Here is a 20,694-nt window from a genome sequence, read left to right as displayed (position 1 = left end):
TCAATTAGATAAGAATACTTGTAATTAATGTCCTTATTAAGAATCTCTAAACAGTGGCAGCAATTTGATAAGTGTAAGAGTACTATAATTTTTTTAAAGAAAAATCTTAGTGTTGAGGAGAGTTGTCGAGGATTTGATGAGACATGAATGCCAATCATTTATTTACTTTTTTAATCATCTTTAACGGACAGTGAATATTGTTCCTCCATCGAAGTATGTAATTTCCATTAATTTTGACATGAATTATTGGTTGTAGTTTGAGAACTTAGTCTAGAGTTTTTTTTTTTTTCATAAATGTCGTATTCTTAGACTATTATTGTTATTAAGAAGAACAAGAACAAGGACATGAAGAATGAAAATGGGAAATGAACAGAATCTTAGAAGCTTTCTGTGAATACTATTGGCGGGAATAATATCATTGTCAATTTTTATAGTTATAGTCTCTCTCTCTCTCTCTCTCTCTCTCTCTCTCTCTCTCTCTCTCTCTCTCTCTCTCTCTCTCTCTCTCTCTCTCTGGAAGCAATCACTCATAGAACATCCAATTTCGAACCAGAATTATGGGATGTGAAAAAGTTTGATTAAATTTTCATCTTGTGCCCCAAGAAAGAATGATTTAATCAGCCGAGGTTAAAGAAAGGTGGAGTTCACTTTGGGACTGGACAGAATCAGTCCTCAGCGGACATCAGGAGCAGTTTATCATCCAAGTTGATTATAATAAATTATTTTACAAAATTTATTACTATATTCATATTATTAACATTCTCCCTGAGGTAGTACTCTCTCATGCCGAGATATATCGATTACATCTATGTTTGGCTATCTTTGCATAATTATATATTTGTTATTGGTTGTAGCGCCCAGAGGCCTGTTCTAATGGGATTCTGTCAGAGCCAGCGGTTCACTGTCTCTGTGGCCCTTTGGCCAGAACTTGAGCTTGTTGATATTGTGCCGGTTCAAAACAAAGAATATAATATTATACTGATATTTGTGCAATTTTTTTGTTTGAAAAAATTATGAAATTTCTTGTTATTTAATCATTCAAGCTCAAATTTCGGCTTGTTTCCTTGTATTTATATCGTTTTGATATTATATATGCATAGAACTTGCAGATATAAAAAGACACAAGGTTAACCGGATTCAATGAGGGTCTAATTTACTCTTATAAAACTGGGTTATCTGTAACTTTTTGTATTTAAAGGGATGTGAGCTATTTTTTTTCCGTAAAAATATAACAAACATATTGCCGGTAACTTTGAAGTGAGAATTCCTCCTGTTTTTGATATCTGAGATTATTGTGGTCTGACAAGGAAACGCGGCTTGTACGGAGAGTGATATAAAATTATTTTTCCTTTTTATTCCATTTTCTCCGATTTACCATCCTCTGCATTTTTTTTTCGGCCGCTGGCTGTGCCCCACAATCTTTATCTTTTTATCTTTTTCTTGCTTCATAATGCCAGGCATGTTAAAGATGACTTATGAGTACCATAGTTCTGTACTGTAACGAAAATGTTACGAATTTACAAAACGACTGACAATATTATAAATATAAGAAAAAAAAGGAAGAAAATGCTCTAATGTTCGCATCTTAATTGAGATCAAGGTAAATACTTATTGGTTGTCCTCAGAAGCAGAAGTCAGAGTAACATACCATTTTATAATATAATTTTCATTGGGGAACTTAATGTTGACTTTTGATATGTAACAGGTGGCCGTGACAATTACATCAAGATCAAGACGTCAGCAGAGATGGCTCAATGTGATTTTTTCTCACTGTAAATATGTGATAATTCTCGTCCCTCATCTCTCTCTCTCTCCCCCCCCACTCTCTCAGCAATAGAGAGAGAGAGAGAGAGAGAGAGAGAGAGAGAGAGAGAGAGAGGCGGGGGACAGTCCGTGACGAGAAGGAAAATTGTGATAAATTCAGAATGGCTTGTTGCAGTCTTCTCTGGGAAAGTCAGAATACCTCCTTAGCAGTTCCTGTTCCAGAAAGTAGTATGCAACGTCCTTTCAATTCACTTTCCCAGAAAAAACTATCCTATTAACGGTAAGTTTATCACGTACAGCAGCAACAATAAAGTTTGTTAAATATCTTATTTCATTAAAATGTAACAGAGGTAGGAAATATTCATCATGTAAATAACAAAGGTGATGGAGATTATGAAATGTGATAACTGTCTTACAGAGTGGAAAAGTAACCAAGATATTGTACTGCAATAGGAAAATTTCACTGTTGTTGGTGTGGTATTGTAATGATTGATTTTTTTCCAAGTTGTTTGTCACCTGCTGATTTAGTTTAAGAAAGATTATTTAGGACGCTAAAAAGATTTCAAATTTTTCTGTCATTTATAAATTAAATTAGATTTAATGCTTGGAAAACCAGGACATTCAGTCATAAGTGACTTCTGAATAATGGTGCCCGAAAATCCATGTCATTCAATAGCAACTGACAACTACCAAGATGGTAGTAAAACGTACTTCTGAATAATGGTGACCGAAACATGTCAGTTTCTTGGAATTATAATGCTTCATATTCCAGGCAGAGGAAAACGTAGTGGATTGTTCTGAATCCTTACGAGAAGGAAATACCCCCTAAATGACTTATGATGAACTTTTAATTTTTACCAAGAGTCACAACAAATATTTTAAGTTTTTGTCGGGTTCTTTGACCTTTAAATCAATTGCCAAACAAGACTGAATTTAAAAAAACAGCAGAATTTATGCAACAGGAGACGCTCAAAAGAAGGTAACAAAAAAGCTATAAACGCAAACTTTATTATTTATTATCACAACTCTCAAAGTTAAGAACTTCGCGAATAATTGCTGGAGGAACTAGGAAAAAATAAAGACCCATACAGTTCCCTTCATCTCCAGCCTAACAATACACCGAATAAAAAGAGATGGTAGAACGAAAACAGTACTCAAACACTTATACGCTATAGACGGAATTCCACACAGATAAGACAAACCTTAACACTAATAATTGAATTGTTTCCTTAGCTAATATTTCGCACAAAAATTTAAAGACACCTTAATTTAAATATTTAAACATATCCTTCACCAACGATAATCCTAAATCAGTAAGATCAATACATTGAAAGTACACAAGGGCTGTCTGCAGGTGAAAAGCGCCGGCTTATTCATAAATGCTTCGACGGGAGATTCCATTGGTGCTGAGTAGTAAATAAGGGCTAAAGGGATTGCTCACCTTTCTCCGGCCGCCAAATGCCTCCTGACGATTCACGAAGGATCCAGCAAACCACTCACAGGCAAGGGCAACAGCGAAAACCTAAGGCCACGCTCGCAAAAGGAGACACCCCATCTGTAACACCAAAATGATTGCAAGGGCAAATCAGAGCTTGGCGTGCCCACATGGTGGGGCACGCCGACCGCCGAATTTCGAGGAAATATCAAGTTTTAGGTTATTAATAAATAATACTGAAAATTCCCCGTTGGGAAATTTAGAAATTCGACCTCTTAAGTTTTTTGCACCTAACGTGTAAAGCTTTGGTATGCATTTACAGGCAGCAGTAGTAACTACCTTTTTTTCTCATTCATAAACATTCCATTCACTTGTACTCCACGAAGGTAAAGCTTTTGTTTACATTTGCCTGCACCGTCCAGACTCCCAATCAGATAGCTTATCTTGCGCTCCAGACTGTGGCGCTACGCTGTTCAGATAAATAGCTGTTTGTCACGATATAAAGGTTCTCTTAAGCTCCTGAAAATTCTCGGTAGTATCGATAAAGGTGTCATTTCTTAATCTCGGTCTTAATTCATTAACGAATAATTGTTCTAAATCACGATTATTTTCCTTATCAGCTGGTTTTTAATTCGTCTTTTAATTGAATAAGAATTGTCATGACTTACGGAACACTTTGTGGCACTACAAGAATTGCGCCTGACATCCGTGGGATGTCTGCAGTCGCTGTCGCGCTGTGCTTTGCTGCGAACTCGTTCGCGTCTTTCATCCGTTTCTGTCGCTTGAGGGCTTCGAAGCTGATTATGTGGTTCTCATCCCTTGTTTGGAAGTTACTGATTTACTGTTTTTGGCGTCAACCCTCTTTGATTTCCATGATTTTTTGGTAGATTCATTACTTGTATGTTCGGAGTGTCTGGGGTAATTTTTAAACAAATTTTCGCATTTCAAACCTTTAGAGACTAACCATTTTCCTCTGAGCACCGGAATGACTTCATAGGTCCCCGCGCTTGGCCTTGGGCTAAAATCTATATTCCATTCCATTCCACAGAGCGCAGAGGAACACTACTACAAAAGAATGAAGCTTTTTTAAAACATTTCTTTAACACTGGAACTTTGGTTGACTTATTCTTTTGATTAAAATTTACTGAAATGCTCTTTAAATTGATAACAGCAGGATATGGACTCATCTGGCGGACAAACTCCTTGGGAATAAATCTTCAATAAAAACGGGGAAAAAAAAATGTTTTGAAAATAACGCCTGAAACCAGAAAAAAATCAAAAGAATAAATACATTACCAGCAAAGGTACTGGTCAGGTTCTAAGCATCCCCAGCACAAATATTATTTATTGATAGATCCTTGAGGATCTATCAATAAATAATAAGCCAGTGACGACGACGTATGCAACGTTGCCGATCTTTTTCAGTAATTCCATTACATAACGCTAGCGATATAGTGTATCTTTGTTCCGTCAACCGCAGACCCCTTGTTATGAAATGTTGATGCAGTCATTTACGTCATAGTGTAATCTCTGCTTCTCCACCAGGTTCATATCTGCTCAGAACCAGTTTGTTTTTCATTATTTTTTTTTCTTTACAAAACAAACACTTTAGGCGCATACACAGTTTAAAAGATACTATAGCTGATTTTACACAAACACACACACACACACACACACACACATATATATATATATATAATTATATATATATATATAATATATATATGTATGTATGTATATATATAGTATATATCTTCGTCTAGGATTTGAACCTAGGTCTTTACGTTATGCACCCCAAACACGCTGAATACTGAAACAGTAAGACACTACATTACCTATAATGTAAGTTTCCGTAGAGTAGATAGCTGAGCAAGGGCTCATTCACAACTAGGATATAGGGTAGATGTGCAATAATCACACGGCATTCAGATATGATTAGGACATGGGTACGTACAATGTTACGGTGTAGGATAGGGTCAAACTGTCCTTTTGCTTGGCAAGCAAAATTTCTACTGATCAAACCACGAAACGCATCTTGAAAATCAGGTAAAAATAATAACTCAAAACATAGGTCATGTAATATTAATCTTTATTATTGATATGAAGTAGATCAGATAAATAGGTAAATTGTAAAGTAAAAACAAAAAAATAGCCTTTACTTTTTTTACAACTTCTCATAATAGGTATGCGATAAGTTGTCGGTGTAGCGTTTGATATACTCCCCCGGAATATGCACTCCCTTGTCATTATTATACTTATGAGTTGCTCCCCCAGTCATTATTATACATGTAATTCCCACTCCCCTCCCACCCGTTAAGGCTTACAGTATTATGTATACTCTGCATTCTATATTTGCTCTCATACATACGATTTAGACATAATTTTATACTTGTTTATATATTATATTTAGAGTGCTTGGCTTGGCTTGGCTTGGCTTGGCTTTTAGAGTTCTCGCCATATCAAGGCTTGGCTTCGCTTGACTTTTAGAGTTCTTGGCTTGGCTTGGCTTTTAGAGTGCTTTGCATGGCATGGTTTGGCTTTGGTTGGCTTTTAGAGTCCTTGGCATGACTTGGCTTGGCTGATCTTTTAGAGTGCTTGGCATGGCATGGTCGGGCTTGGCTTCAATTTGCTTGTCTTTTAGAGTGTTTGGCATGGCATGGCTTTTAGAGTTTTTGGCATATCATGGATTGGCTTGGCTTTTAGAATGCTTGGCATGGCATGGCTTGGCTTCTAGATTGCTTTGCATTACATGGCATGGCTTGGCTTGGCTTGGCTTGGCTTTGTTTTCCTTGGCTTTTAGAGTGCTTTGCATGGCATGGTTTGGCTTTGCTTGGCTTTTAGAGTGTGGCATGGCATGGCTTGGCTTAGATCGGCTTGGCTTGGCTTGGGTTTTATTTAAGAGGTCTTGCATATGATGCTTGGCTTTGCTTTTGCTTTGCTTTGCTTTGCTTGGCTTTTGGAGTGCTTGGCATGGCATGGCTTGGCTTAGATCGGCTTGGCTTGGCTTGGGTTTTAGAGTTCTTGGCATATGATGGCTTGGCTTTGCTTTGCTTTGCTTGGCTTGGCTTTTGGAGTGCTTGGCATGGCATGGTTTGGCTTTGCTTGGCTGTTGGAGTGTTTGGCATGGCATGACTTGGCTTAGATCGGCTTGGCTTGGCTTTGCTTTGCTTTGCTTTGCTTGGCTTTTAGAGTGCTTTGCATGGCATGGTTTGGCTTTGCTTGGCTTTTGGAGTGTTTGGCATGGCATGGCTTGGCTTAGATCGGCTTGGCTTGGCTTGGCTTGGCTTTAGAGTTCTTGGCATATGATGGCTTGGCTTTGCTTTGCTTTGCTTTGCTTGGCTTTTAGAGTGCTTGGCATGGCATGGCTTGGCTTAGATCGGCTTGGCTTGGCTTGGCTTGGCTTTTAGAGTTCTTGGCATATGATGGCTTGGCTTGGCTTGGCTTGGCTTGGCTTGTCTTTTTAGAGTGCTTTGGCATGGCATGGTTTGGCTTGGCGTAGCTTGGCTTTTAGAGTTCTTGGCATATCATGGCATGGCTTGGCTTGGCTTGGCTTTTTAGAGTTCTTGGCATGGCATGACTTCGCTTATCTTGGCTTGGCTTTTTGAGTACTTGGCATGGCATAGCTTGGCTTGGCTTGGCTTTTAGAGTTTTTGACATCTCATGGCTTGGCTTGGCTTTGCCTTTTAAAGTGCTTAGCATGGCATGGTTTGGCTTTGCTTGCCTTTTAGAGTGCTTGGCTTGGCTTATCTTTTAGAGTGCTTGGCATAGCATAATTGGGTTTGGCTTGACTTGGCTTGGCTTGACTTAGCTTGGCTTTTAGAGTGTTTGGCATGGCATGGCTTAGCTTGGCTTTTAGATTGCTTGGCATAGCATGGTTTGGCTTGGCTTGGCTTAGCTTTTAGAGTTCTTGGCATATCATGGCTTTGCTTGGCTTTTAGAGTTCTTGGCATATCATGGCTTTGCTTGGCTTTTAGTGTTCTTGGCATGGCTTGGCTTGGCTTGGCTTGGCTTTTAGAATTCTTAGCATATCATGGCTTGGCTTTTAGAGTTCTTGGCATGATATGACTTGGCTTGGCTTGGCTTGGCTTTTAGAGTTCTCGGCATACTTACAATTCACATAGAAACTAAGGGAGTGGTTATCATACAGGAGTGTTTATTGTCCGTATAATATGGACTGGGAGTGGTTAATCATACGTTTAATAACGAATGGGAGTTACTTTTATACGTATAATAATTACTGGGAAGTCCAAAATCAAGGTAGTGCAAATTATAGGTGACACCAGCGTGAGTTTATGAAATGTATTGCGGTGTAGACGCACCTTCAATGAGAGAGGCGAAAGCCTTAGAAACGTTAAACAGAGGAAGTGTTAAGGCTATCAGAAAGGAAAGGAAGGGGTTAAACGCACTGATCAGTCATCTGTATAGGTTTATGGAGCGGCTGATGTGAGAACTTTGCATTTTGCATGTGGTTCATCGACAATTCCACAATTAAGGTAGGAAATTTGTGGTGACCGCTGTGTTGTGTTTTCTGCAGAGCCGCCTCCTGTTAGAGGAAACGTCTGTATGGAAAATCTTAGTGTTACACGAACTTGTTTATATATATCATGAATATGAATGTAGTAGATATTACTTTAACAAGGCTTATAATAGTATATTTGCATGTTTACTGTTGTACAAGAGGTTTCGTAAACAAAAGAGATCGTCTGTTAAATCCGTGATTACATATAGATATAAGGATTATAGAGATATGCCTAGAAGAAATGTATAAGAGTGGAAGGACATGTTTTATCAGTCGGAGAACATAATGTTGACGCAAATGAGCAATACTCAGATAAAAGCAACGCAGTAAGTAAAGAGTACTTAGATATCTAGTTAGTAGACAAATATTACCAGTCTATCTGTCATGGAATGCTTATAAAGTCCCCAAATCATGTATTTGTTCACTAAGTGTGCATGTGTAATATAACACAGAGAGATACTGGAAAAGCGACCACATTGTATTGTAAGTGTATGCTTGCATGTATCTATGCATTTTTGTAGCATTATGCCGTCTTTCCTATCACAGACAATACCGTGGTCACTGCCACACTCACTTGTAAATCGTGGTTGAACGTCCAAAAGGCTCACGAGCAGTACATCGAACCCTTTCTGCACACTGGGCTATTCATCTCTAAGTGACACACACACACACACACACACACACACACCCCGTTACTCCTCTTGCTTCTTGCATAAGGCCGCTCTTTTCTAACACCTCTTCCACCGACATGTATCGTGCGCTTTTTAGTCCTTCTCTCTGCCTGACTCCTAATCCGTGGAAGGTATAGTGTTCGATAGTATATTGGAAAGAGTGTGTATATGTATGTGCTATTAGTATACAAAATACTACGTGCATCTCTCTTTTTTTTTTTTTTAACGCAATTGAGGTGCACTCATCTTTTACTGAGTTTATTGGCGGTTAGCAATATTTCTCTTTCGTAGATCTGTGTAATGATATGCTCCATATTTGTGTTTCTTTTAAGAATAGAATAGATTTATGATATTATATCTAAAAAGCATAGTAACAAGAACAAAAAATCAAAATGACAATTTTAGGTTAGCCAAAACTTCGTGAAAAACATTGAAACTATATGCATAATCTCATTATTTAAACTGACAAAAGATTGACAAGTAGATCCTATCCCCTTAAATGTTTCCATAGATTTCTTTAAAAAAAAACGGTCTATATAATGTTTTTATAACATATTTAACGTTTGAAGTATCTATTATTTTCCTGCATAACGGATTATAAATTTTCTCAGTCTGGTAGATTCAGCAAATCGGATATCTAGTATATCAAAGATTTTATTAAAAAAAAATCGAATGTCGTGCTGTTTTGTGAATTGATGTATAAAAATATGCAAAACTTTGTTAGCTTGATATTATCTTCTAGGAGGACTATGATTCGAGATCTCAACACCACTTTCTTCCCGAAATTTTAAATGCTTAATAAAGCTTCATCGTCGAGTTGTAACCATCGGCTCTTTCATATATGGGGGAGGCGTGTCAGATGCTGTAGTTTAGGGGCTCTTTAATAAACACCATACAAATATGGTCCACGGTTGCTAATGCTGCCTTTCCTACTTCGTTAAACCGCTCATACCCCCTCCCCTCCCCTCCCCTCCCCTCCCCACTCTCCTCCTCTCCTCCCCTCCTCCTCTCCTCTCCTGCCTCCTTACTCCCTCCCATGCCACTCTGGCAGGCTACCTGATTTTAGAGTAGAATACTCTTATTAACGGAGATTAAGTTGGGTGTTTCTCTTTCGAGATTGTTTTAATTGTTTTCTTCGTATTTTCTATGATTTTTTTTTCTTGAATATTTAAATCATCATCATTAAGTTGTTTTTATTCATAGTAATTGAGCGTTTTTTGCTATTTTCGTTTGTTTATTCCTATTGTAGTGTTAATTCTTTCTTGGCTGTTGAAATTTAATGCTTCTATATAGTAGCTGAGCCATCTGCAATGTTTCAGTATGTTAATTCACTTTCTTATTCCTTTCTTAACCATTTTGAATATTTTCCCTAGATATGCAAATGGGTACTATTCCTTTTTGAGTTGATCAACTTTATGTAATTCAGTATTTTGAAATGGTTAGTCCCTTTAGGGTTTGGTTTCCAGGTCCCTTTTGCTCTCATACTTTTTAGGAGCGTTGTTTGTTTTTCACTTTAGGAGCGTTGTTTGTTTTTCACATGAAGAAAAAGTGAAAGATGCATTGAGTAACTTTTATACTCTCTCTCTCTCTCTCTCTCCTCTCTCTCTCTCTCAACTTTGACGTTCTCTCTTGCACACACACACACACACACACACACACACACACACACACACACACACCAGTAGCTTGAAAAAATGCATTGAAATATTTCGTCATCTCTTTATAATAATATATATATTCCTTTTAGTGAAAATATACACGAGTTTCCATGTTAGCTTGGTTTTTTTCTGTTTTCGATACGAAATTGTTATCAGAAATCCACACCTAATCCATGTTATCTGTCGATAACAAAAAGCTCTTTGTTCAGGTAATCATTTCATGCCATGCTTATTCTACATGTATTATTTTGATTCAGAAATATGTCCTGTGAATTAGCGAGATCATTTATCATTACGTTGTTTATTACGATAATTTAAATATTTGTTCTTATGGATATAGACTCAAAAATCGATGCTTATTGCCAGAAAAGGCACATGGTTCCTTATTACTCTTCAGTGCAATAACAAATATATGTAGTAGACACTGCTCTCTATCTCAATGTATTCGCGTGCTTCTCGAAAATGTATTGAGTGTTTCATTAGTTTCGCTGACCCCAGAAAACCATTCTTGTTATTAGACAGTGAGAAAAACACAGTAGACAAGTATAAATTTTTTCCAACAGATAATGAGGAAGTCATATTGCGATTTCAACACTGAAACACACAACCCTTTCTCTTTCTATTCGTTCTTCAAAATTCATTTTTATGTCGTGAAAAACAAGTTTTCGTTTCATAACTGTAAACGGGTCATTTGGTCCCTGAAACATGTAGGATAGTTGTTAGGCAAGTTTTTAAGTTGGCCTCGTCATTATATTTTTGTAAGCGTTAGTTAGATGGGTTATATTTTATACACCGTTTATTTGCTTTGTTCATGCGACTGGTGTACGCGAATGCAACGCAAGCGCGCAAATATATACGTGCAATACCACACTCGCGTAGATGTGCGTTATTTTTTTTGTCTGTTCATATATATATATAATATATATATATATATATATAATATGTATATATGTGTATATATATATTCTCTATATATATAGATATATATATATATATATATTATAATTATATTATATATTATATATTTTTTTTTTTTTTATAGAATTCAATTTAAACTAAAAGTTATCAGCGGTTCCTTCGTTTTGGAAATCTTAACTTAGGTAATTTTTTTGCTAGACGAGTTTTTATTTTTAAAGGATCAGCTCCTTTATCATCTTCCAGAACATCTTAAAATTTCTATTTTATGCGTACTTATACTTTGAAGTAATGGTCTACCTTATCATTTATGTTATGCTGTATTTGTATGCTCGTACTGGGCATGTGTGTTTTAATGCAGTTTGAGTACTGTATTTGAAAATCTTTTTTGTGTATTGTCATTGCTGTTATTCGGAAGGTGAAGCCTATTCATATGGAGCAAACCCACCAAATGGGCCACTGCCATGAAATTCAAGCTTCCAAAGAATACATTGTTTATGAGGAAGAATTAAGAGGAGGGTAAAGGTAAATACAGAAAGAAGAGATCTCGCTTATTCAAGAAGAGAAAATAAGTTAATAAATTGATAATATCAGGGTAGTAATGCATTGAATGCATTGCATCTTCGATTGAATTTCTGAAGTTCCTGTTGCACAACATCCGCTGGGAGGCTGTTTGCAACATATGAACTGCATTTGTTTGGGATATCCTTTTTTTCGCGCATTTATAGCAGTGACCGAATATAATTAGCGGAGCCATGGTCGACGGTCGCTCCGGAACTTCAAGAAAATCAGATTCTACCACTGCCTGTTCTCTTTCAAATGATGTATAAGTACCCTCTGTCCACATAACCTCGGTTAATTCTGCAATTCCGATAAACAAGATTTCATACTTTCTTAATAAATATCGTTCGCTGGGTAAATTTATTGTTTTTATATAATTCCATGAGCTAGAATGCTTTTATTCTTCAGGTTCTCTCTCGTCATTCACTTCTTCCTTGCCTTTTGATCTACCGCTGTTCTCAGATGGAAACTTGCTCAGTGAATAATTTTAGTCCATGTTAATTATATTCTCTGTTAAGTTTGCAAGTTGATCAGTGACCTTCGGTGGCTCATTCATCTGCACATATATCTGTGTGGACTAGCGTAAATACACACAGACACTGTACATATTACATTCGTAATAAATCCGTTGGTTTTGGCTGTTTAGCTTGTTACCTTCATTACAGGCAGTTGTACTCGGCAATCGCCCTTTAATCAACGCCAAGCAAAATCCCAAGACAATAGCTCGTAATGTTGGTGACGTCAACATTTCGACTTTTACCCAAACGACCGACCACCTGTGGACCGCCTTATCTCGCACCTTGTCATGAGCGAGTTGTTCCTCCCTGTCAGGACTGACAAGATGAGGAAGAATTAAGATTCTATTGGAATGATCATTTTTTTTTAAAGTCGCGGCGATTCTTTGTCGCTTTTTTATCGCTTTGTCTTCGCAGTAGATCTGTCCCCGGGTGACATTCCATGGTAAGCAGATGTCCGTATAGGTGTGTGCGTATGTATGTGTGTTTACGCAAGTATGTTAAGGTAAAACTCCAGGAAATCAGTAAAAAGACTGGAGATAATTTCTTCTTTTTATTTACACCTACGTTTCGGGAATCCTTTCCCATCTTCAGGGTTATAAATAGAATTAATTTTTGACTATTAAAAAGTATGCTAAAATAAGCTAATAATTAAAAGAAATACTTTTCAATATTGTCAAAAATTAATTCTATTCATAGCTCTGAAGATGGGAAAGGATTCCCGAAACGTAGGTGTCAATAAAAAGAAGAAATGATCTTCAGTCTTCTCGCTGTCCTGTTTATTATTAAACTTGAGCTTACCAGGAGCGAAAATCTTAAAAGTTATATATATATATATATCTATATATATGTGTGTGTGTGTGTGTTATGTGTGTGTGTGTGTGTGTGCATTAAGCTACAAATGTCCTTTAATATCCAATTCGCTCTACCTCGGAATTAATGTATTTTCACATATGTTAACTGAAGGGGAATTTTTTATTTGATAATAATTTCGTCCCCTCGTGGATACGAACCAGTGGACTGAGGAGAAATCAGGACTTCAGTGAGTCTACCGACTCGGCCGACCTTACAGATCACCGTCGAACTCAGGTATTTGGTCGTCGTGATCCCTTGGAATGGGCTCTCCGTTTACCTGATCTCACCACCTGAGGTTTGTGTGTGTGTTTGTGGTTACATCAAGTCGAAGTCTTCGGAACTAGGCCTCGGGATCTCCCAACGCTTGAAGAACAGCGCATCAGAAACGCAAGTGAATTAGTGACTCCCGAAATGTTGTCAGATGTTGGTCAGGCGTGCGTGAAACGGTGGCTTGATCACTACGAAAAAGGTGGCGCACATGTCGAGGTATACTATGTGATGTCTTTCACATTTAGCTTCTTATTGTCCTCCTACAAAGTTGATTAGATTTCAGTCAAACTTTGTATAACGTTAGGTCATAGTGCATTGAGGTTCAAGAAGAAGATTATCTGTCCGTCTTGGTACCAATGGTGTCCGTCACCATTTTGGCTTGAAGGGAACGTCCACATTGCAATAAAACATGTCATAAACACATGGCAACTTTATGCATGTACGTCGCAAACAGGCTTTATTCAGTTATCCAGCAATTTAGAAAGACTTGTTTGCAACCTGTTTGTGATAAGTGGCCGACGTGTTTTCATGACTTGAATTACTGTAATGTGGACGCATCCTTACTCTTACCTTGTCGTTGGAACTCCTCGTGGTTAGAAGATTTCAGCGAAATTTGGAACAAAGGTAGACCATCACTCCTAGATGTGCATTCTGAAGAAGTCAGACTGCTGAACCAAAACTGTATTTTTAGGGTGGCACTCGACGGAAAAAGATCAGCGAATTATTGTATTTTAGGGCATATAAATAACGAGGCACATACAAACTCTTTATGAAATTTGGAAGTATATCATTAGACATCAATCCAGGCATGGATCACATTTCAGATAGCGTCATAAAGGAGGGTTGGTTTAGATAAGAGACTTCATAAGGCTTCATCTACATCCAACAGCTCTTGAGCACTGATAAAGCCTTTTTGATTCGCTAGGCCAAGTTATGAAGCCACCGACATTAAACACAGGTATTTTGACGTTTGATTGACACATTCATAATGGGAATCCTCTCTTGTCACACGAAAACTAACTGAAGGTGAAGTTGCTGTGATAATGAGTGATACGTATTTAATTATTTTCTCCTTGACGAGTTCAGTTGGGGTCCATGAAAATTTTTTAATTGGTGAATAAACATATTTGCATCTCTCTCTCTCTCTCTCTCTCTCTCTCTCTCTCTCTCTCTCTCTCTCTCTCTCTCTCTCTCTCTCTCTCCTCCCAAACAAGCAATATAAATTTTGACAGACCTTGGTAGTATTTCTTAGTATACATGTGGCATGCTTTTGATTACCCCAGATGAAAGTGCTAGCTCTCTCTCTCTCTCTATCTCTCTCTCTCTCTCTCTCTCTCTCTCTCTCTCTCTCTCTCTCTTGATTTTTTCGAGGGGCACGTGCAAAGTTAAACAGGGTGAACATAAAAAAACTCAATCTGGTATATTGAAGTTTCTGCTCTAATCACATTTAAGAAAACTGTCCTCAACCTTTTAGATTTTGTATCTTTCTCTTGTTCTTGTAAGTTTTTTACATCATTGGATTTCTGTGTATCACTTCTTAAACTTTTACATCTTGTAAACGTAAATAATATATGTTACCATTGTTATTGCCAATTCAAAGAGTACTTGTATTTTCAACTGGGATGGTATTGTAAGAATTGAGGCACAACTTGGATGTCCCCTTACTTATTCGGATTATCGAAAAAAAAATTTATTTAAAGTATGTGCAATATTTATTCTTTTATTCTTATTATTAGTAAATCTCGAATATCATTTCTGCCCTGACTTTTTATCTATTTTTTTTTAATACGCCTCAGATCAGACCTCAGTTTGACTGATTATATCCCAAGCTTAATGACAAAGATATTCCCTTGAGCTAATACTCAAGATGGTTGAGCGTTGATACCTACTTGAGTGGTAGGCAAAAAAACTGGATATGCTAGACCTTACCTTTTATGGAGGGTGATGAATTGTGCTGGTTTTGATATTCTGTTGTTGACCCGATTAGATCCATTACATTTCTTATCGGTTGTTTAAAAGACATTACACATATCGTACATAACTCTGACTGGTCACTGAGGTTAAGAAATCGTTATTTTTAGGTTGGGTTGCGTTGCGTGGTTGGTTAAAATTGCAGAAGTCAATGAGGGAATCGTTTTGATCATTTTCGTCTCTGCTGCTAGTATATTTCTGAATTCACTGCCTTCACTCTTGCTCTCAAAGTTTTCGGCTGCTACCCCTCAAATGGAGAACCTTTGACGATCTAATGGGGCAAGTCAGCCTCCCTATTACCACTTTGTGAGGTCGGCCGCCACATTGACCTTTTTTTCTACCCTGCTTGTAAATGTCGAGTAAAACTCAAAGTAAAGAAAGCTCTCTCTCTCTCTCTCTCTCTCTCTCTCTCTCTCTCTCTCTCTCTCTCTCTCCTCTCTCTTCTCCCCTCTCTCTCTCCTCAATCGTCTCGTCCTCTCTCTCTCTCTCTCTCTCTCTCTTCGTGTGAGTGTGTGTGTTTGTAATACAATGATCCTTTTTCCGCAATGGAAAAAGTCGGAATGTTGATAGTGTGTAATAATATATCGCTGAAATATATGCGATCATGGTCCTGGCTGCCAGTGTATGGTATTTTCTGGTAAGATAATGGTAACCTTTCTAGATGATGGTATTCAGGTAGATTATGGTATTTTGTGGTTAATATGGTTGATAGTGGGATCCGCGGTAAGGAGTAATTACAACTTGGAGTGTCGGGTCAGCAAGGGTGGGACCTCAACCGTGGACTCAAGCTACCAGTTTGATTTTTTTTCTTTTTTAATCCTTTCCCTCAGCTGGCAGTTTGAACCGTCTGAGCTCAGGTGATAGAGGCCACATTAGCGTCCGCGTTTTGGACAGTAACTTTCAAAAAAGGTGGAGGAAAATGTTCTTTATGGAGCGGGGCGATAAAGCTCATGTCATCTAAAAAAAAAACATGGTTTCAATGGCACAAGTTATAGTTTTTGATTAAGTTGTAGAACGATTTTTAATCTTACTTTCTTAGACGCGATTTTTGGGGTGCGATTCCTGGTAGAGACTGTGATGGGCAGTTTTCCTGCAGGAGTGATGCATGGGTAAAATGGTGCATATAATGGCTTTCCATCAGGTTGTTAGGGGCACAGCTAGTGGGGTCTTAAAGGAGGTCTTTCGCTGCTTAATGAGCGCGCTCTCAGGGGCTTCCTTTGGGTGTTTCTTCGAAAGGCGACCGGCAGGTAGAGAGATCGTGTATGTGTGTCTGTTTAATTATACTCTGGCCACCGCTTTAGTGCGATTAAATCATCTTCAAGATGGTAGAGATAAGTGGAGATTAGGATTTCTACATGGCATTTGTATACCCTTGTATGCCTAATAGCCTTGACGTAACAGAGTCCCTACAGAGAAATATAGAGCGTGCGGCTACTAGGTTTCTTAAGCGTAGAAGTTAAATGCACAGGGAAGGTCGTTTATTCTTGTGGAATTGCCAATGAAAGCATAAGGACTGATGTAAGCTTGAGCTGGAAAGGCATGTTTAAGGTTCTTCCCTCATCCAGGCTCAACTTTGATTGCCCGAGTAACCCAGAAATTCCTTCCCAGCGATTAGCACGAGAAATGAATTGGAGTCATTTGTAGATGGGGGAGGAGGCTGGTGGTGGTTGGGGTTTCAGGGAATTTATCCAGTAAGTAAATATTAAACTACGTACGTGGATGTATGGGAACTAAAACTATAAGGACCTTGATTATGTTAAAGGTTCTTCAACTCCCTTGCGTAAGAAATGACATAATTTGTTAGATAGAGCAAACCAATGCTAACCTTTATTAAAATCACTAAACTAGAGGGTGGACGTTGATTTAACAAAAACATAAAAAAAAACTTGATGAAGTTTAAGCTGGTTAAAGTGACTGAAGATCAACTGTAAAGATAGTCAGAGAGGATATAATGAGCAGTTACTCGTAGACTTGGCACTAGACTTGCAAAGTGTGGAATGCTAATAAAATCAGCAGCCTAATTGCCTTTACTATTTGCACCCTCATACTTAGTAAAGAGGGTAGCCACAGATGGCTGTTCGACACCGTATAAACGTACTCATGTACTCATATAGTGGCATTCCCGACTTCAAATAAAAGAGGACTTAAACATTTGTAAAACTACATAATTATGTAGAAAATGTCCCAAATGTAATGTAAGAATAAATGTCGCAAGTACTTATATTATCCGGTAAAATAAACCAGTAATATGAAACGAGCACAAAAGTTCCAAATTTGTAAGAGCTGACAACTAGTGAGTACTGGGCTGAGAAATAGATAACTCTCTCTCTCTCTCTCTCTCTCTCTCTCTCTCTCTCTCTCTCTCTCTAACGAACAAACGCGACGCATTCAAAGAGAAAGTAAACCTAGCCTAACGTAGTGCGTGGGCCACAGCCGCTTGTGTATAGTATCCTTTCAACAATGGGGAGGGGGGGGGGGGGGGGGGGGGGGGGGTAGGCGAGCAACAGAGCTGGAAGTCTCAACCGTGATGGACAACAAAATACAGGTCGTTGTTAACCATAGAGTGTGGGGGCAGTAAATGACTGTCTAATATTATCTTGCACGCTCGTAAACCTTATCGATGGTCGAACGCTAGCTGATATATGCATGGAAAAAAAGCGTATCTGGTCACGCAGAATGGGGAAACATCGTCATTTGTTACTTTTTACGAAGGCCGTTTAGCTCTTCATTATTGATTTTAGAGTTCAATCAGTGTTATTTCTGAAGATTCTCATGAAAGGGGATTCTACAGAGATGGCGTCGATAGATTTTGCGTACGCAAGATAACTGTCTTTCGGGATGAGTTATTACAATGGATGAGCCGAAGCGATGAGACTATTTCGTTGAATTTTTTTTTATCATTATTATTATTCTATACAGAGGGTGATAGATCATGCGATAAGATATATAAGTGTGCTTGAAAAAAGAACAAAAAGTTAAGTTTTGTTATAGGATACCCCTCAGCGTGTTTTTGTGTTTGACTCTTTCAAAGTGAATTTATATTTTGTCACACAAATGACGAAATGAAAGAAGTCTCTTCGTCACGAAAAAAAGTGTTATTTCCATCTAAGGGTACGTCCGTATTACAGTAAAATATATCATAAACACACATGAATCTCTCAAACAAGTTACAAACAAGTCAACGACCGTAAGTGGAGAGCAGTTCTGGCAAGTAATGGATAATTGTATGCAGCAATGGTTAGGACTGCCAGTAAGTCATTGACTTGTATTCAACCAGTTTGTGATGTGTGAAATGAGGTTGTTTTGTGACTCACGTCTTCTTTAATCGCAACATATGTACTTCCATACAACTATACAAGTCAGCTGCTTCCATTTCTTTACCCTCCATATTCCATCAGCGACGCATTTACTTTTCCACCAGATTTGCACCTACTGCCCTATGTTCGAGATTTTTCACCACCCATCCATAAATATATTTAAAAAATAGCCTTGGAGACACAACACACCCTTGTCCCAGACCCACTCTTACACCAAAACCAATCAGTCTTCCTTCTACACAATCCAATTATTTTCGTTTCCATTACAGAAACTTTTAATGGCTCTTACCAACTTATTTTCTGTGCAACACATCTTAATCATCCGCCACCTTGCTTCTCGAACGTCCTCGAACCACATGAAAGTGCACAACAACATTCATCATAAAATACTCTTGCGGCCCCCCCAAAAATAGACAATTTTTCCAAGACCCTATTCTTAATTGGGACTCAGCTCGAGTACAAGTGGCAACGTACCCTCTTATCGTTTTTTCGCTTCAGCTCAAATGACATTACACCGCCTGAGCATAATCACCGTCATTATCAGCAAAGTTCGTGTCATGCGTTAGTGTTATGCTGAAATCCCTCTTCAGTCGTGCGTCGTAAAAGTGTTATTGTTTTGTCTTTGTCTAATGTGTTATACAACCTTTGGCTCCTGACCCAGATTCCTTTTTTCAGATAAGTAGCCTTTGATATCGCTCGGCGGTACCTTTGTTAATGATGGAAAGGTGGCGACTCACTGTACACCTGATAACTTTTTTTTTTCTTTTGTACTGTTTCAGTATCAGGCAAATAAGCTATGCCGACACAAAGTTTGGAAATGTTATATATTTTTTAATTTTATGTAGATATTTTCCCAGGTGATCACGAAATGCATTCAGTGACAGTGGCGAGTTTTGCCGGTTCTTTTATTAAAAGTCTCTTTTAGAGATTAAGTTTTGTTTAACTTTTCATTCTATTGTTCGTTCTTTGACTCGTTATGGGACGGTTGAGAAGCCGGTTCGTTGGACGAATATTTTCCCTTTAGTCTTTTATCCTTGTCCTGAACATTTATCGGGATATATAACAACTTCCTGGAAACTTTTTCTTTTTCCTTATTCCAGGTCGTTAGTCCTACTAACTGTGATTTTGTTTGCCGTTTAATCGTCGGAGATTTAAGGAGCTTAATTTTTTTTTTTCGGGAAGTTGAGTATGAGTTCGCTTTAGGTCTACTCTTCCGCTCTGGTTGTGCTAGCTTTATCGAACTTTCACCTATTTTCATGTATATCTAAGAGAGGAAAGGAGCTACGGGAAATGTGCTTTATTGTGTACGTCCTTCGTGGAAAAAAATCGACGCAACCTCTTAAGAGAAATTGGAAAGGTTGATCGTGAGCACTTCAAATTTGTTTGATAACAGAAGAACCGTAGATTCATGGAAATAGATAGAAGACAGATAAAGGGAAAGTCAATTCTACGTAAATGTCGGCTAAATAGAATGTAATCACGTTCATCTCTGTGTAATCGTGTTTAGAAGACGATTGAATATAAGATATACTCATATGTAACACAGCTTTTGAAGGAACTTGAAGGATTTTACCTTTCGCCCTTGCACCCCTGGTAACTTGGCTCCCGCGCCAGGAGCCTAGATTAAGGCGTTCCCCATTTCCATAGCGATGATCTGAAGACGGTAGCTTGAAAATGTGCTGTTATTTTCGTATTTTCCTGTAAGGCATCTTAATTTATTGCATAGATGCCAGAAAGACCTTTAAGTACAAGGTAAATTGTCTTCTCGTGAGCAGTTTTGATACACAGTATTTGCTTTAAATTAAATACGGGATGCAAGAGACCAAAGATTAATCAAATAGTTTCAGGGTCGGTAGCATTTGTACGGGAAACTGGAAAAAGTTATACATAAGTAAAAGTATTATATCTTGAGAAAGGCTTTAAGTCGACAGTGTCTACCAGTTCGTTGTTTTTTAAAGGAGAGTATTAAGAAACTTGTAGTAAATACGCAAATGAACTTTATATAGGCAAAAAAAATTATACTGAGAGGTACATATAGAGACAAGCCCTTCACCTCGATCTGTTGTGCTAAGAGGAAGAAAAATCCTTTTAATGAAGGGTAAAGAAAAGAAAAAAAAACACGATTGAACGTCAAAAAAAAAAAGAAACTTTACCTAGATAACTCTCATTGTGAGTGTGAAATAGATGAAACCTAATGTTTTCATCATATGATTGCTTGCGAACTTTTGACTTTGATCATGTCG

General features: G+C 37.9%; 1 long non-coding RNA gene across 1 annotated transcript in view; it reads left to right on the top strand.

Annotated features, from left to right (window-relative positions):
* The window catches only part of LOC135206178 (uncharacterized), a 469,022-nt gene that overhangs the window by 328,919 nt on the left and 119,409 nt on the right, over nucleotides 1-20,694 (top strand). The gene's annotated exons all lie outside the window — the stretch shown is intronic.

Source organism: Macrobrachium nipponense, chromosome 29 (genome assembly GCF_015104395.2).
Source record: "Macrobrachium nipponense isolate FS-2020 chromosome 29, ASM1510439v2, whole genome shotgun sequence".
NCBI lineage: Eukaryota > Metazoa > Arthropoda > Malacostraca > Decapoda > Palaemonidae > Macrobrachium > Macrobrachium nipponense.
This window is presented reverse-complemented; position numbering and strand designations above follow the sequence as displayed.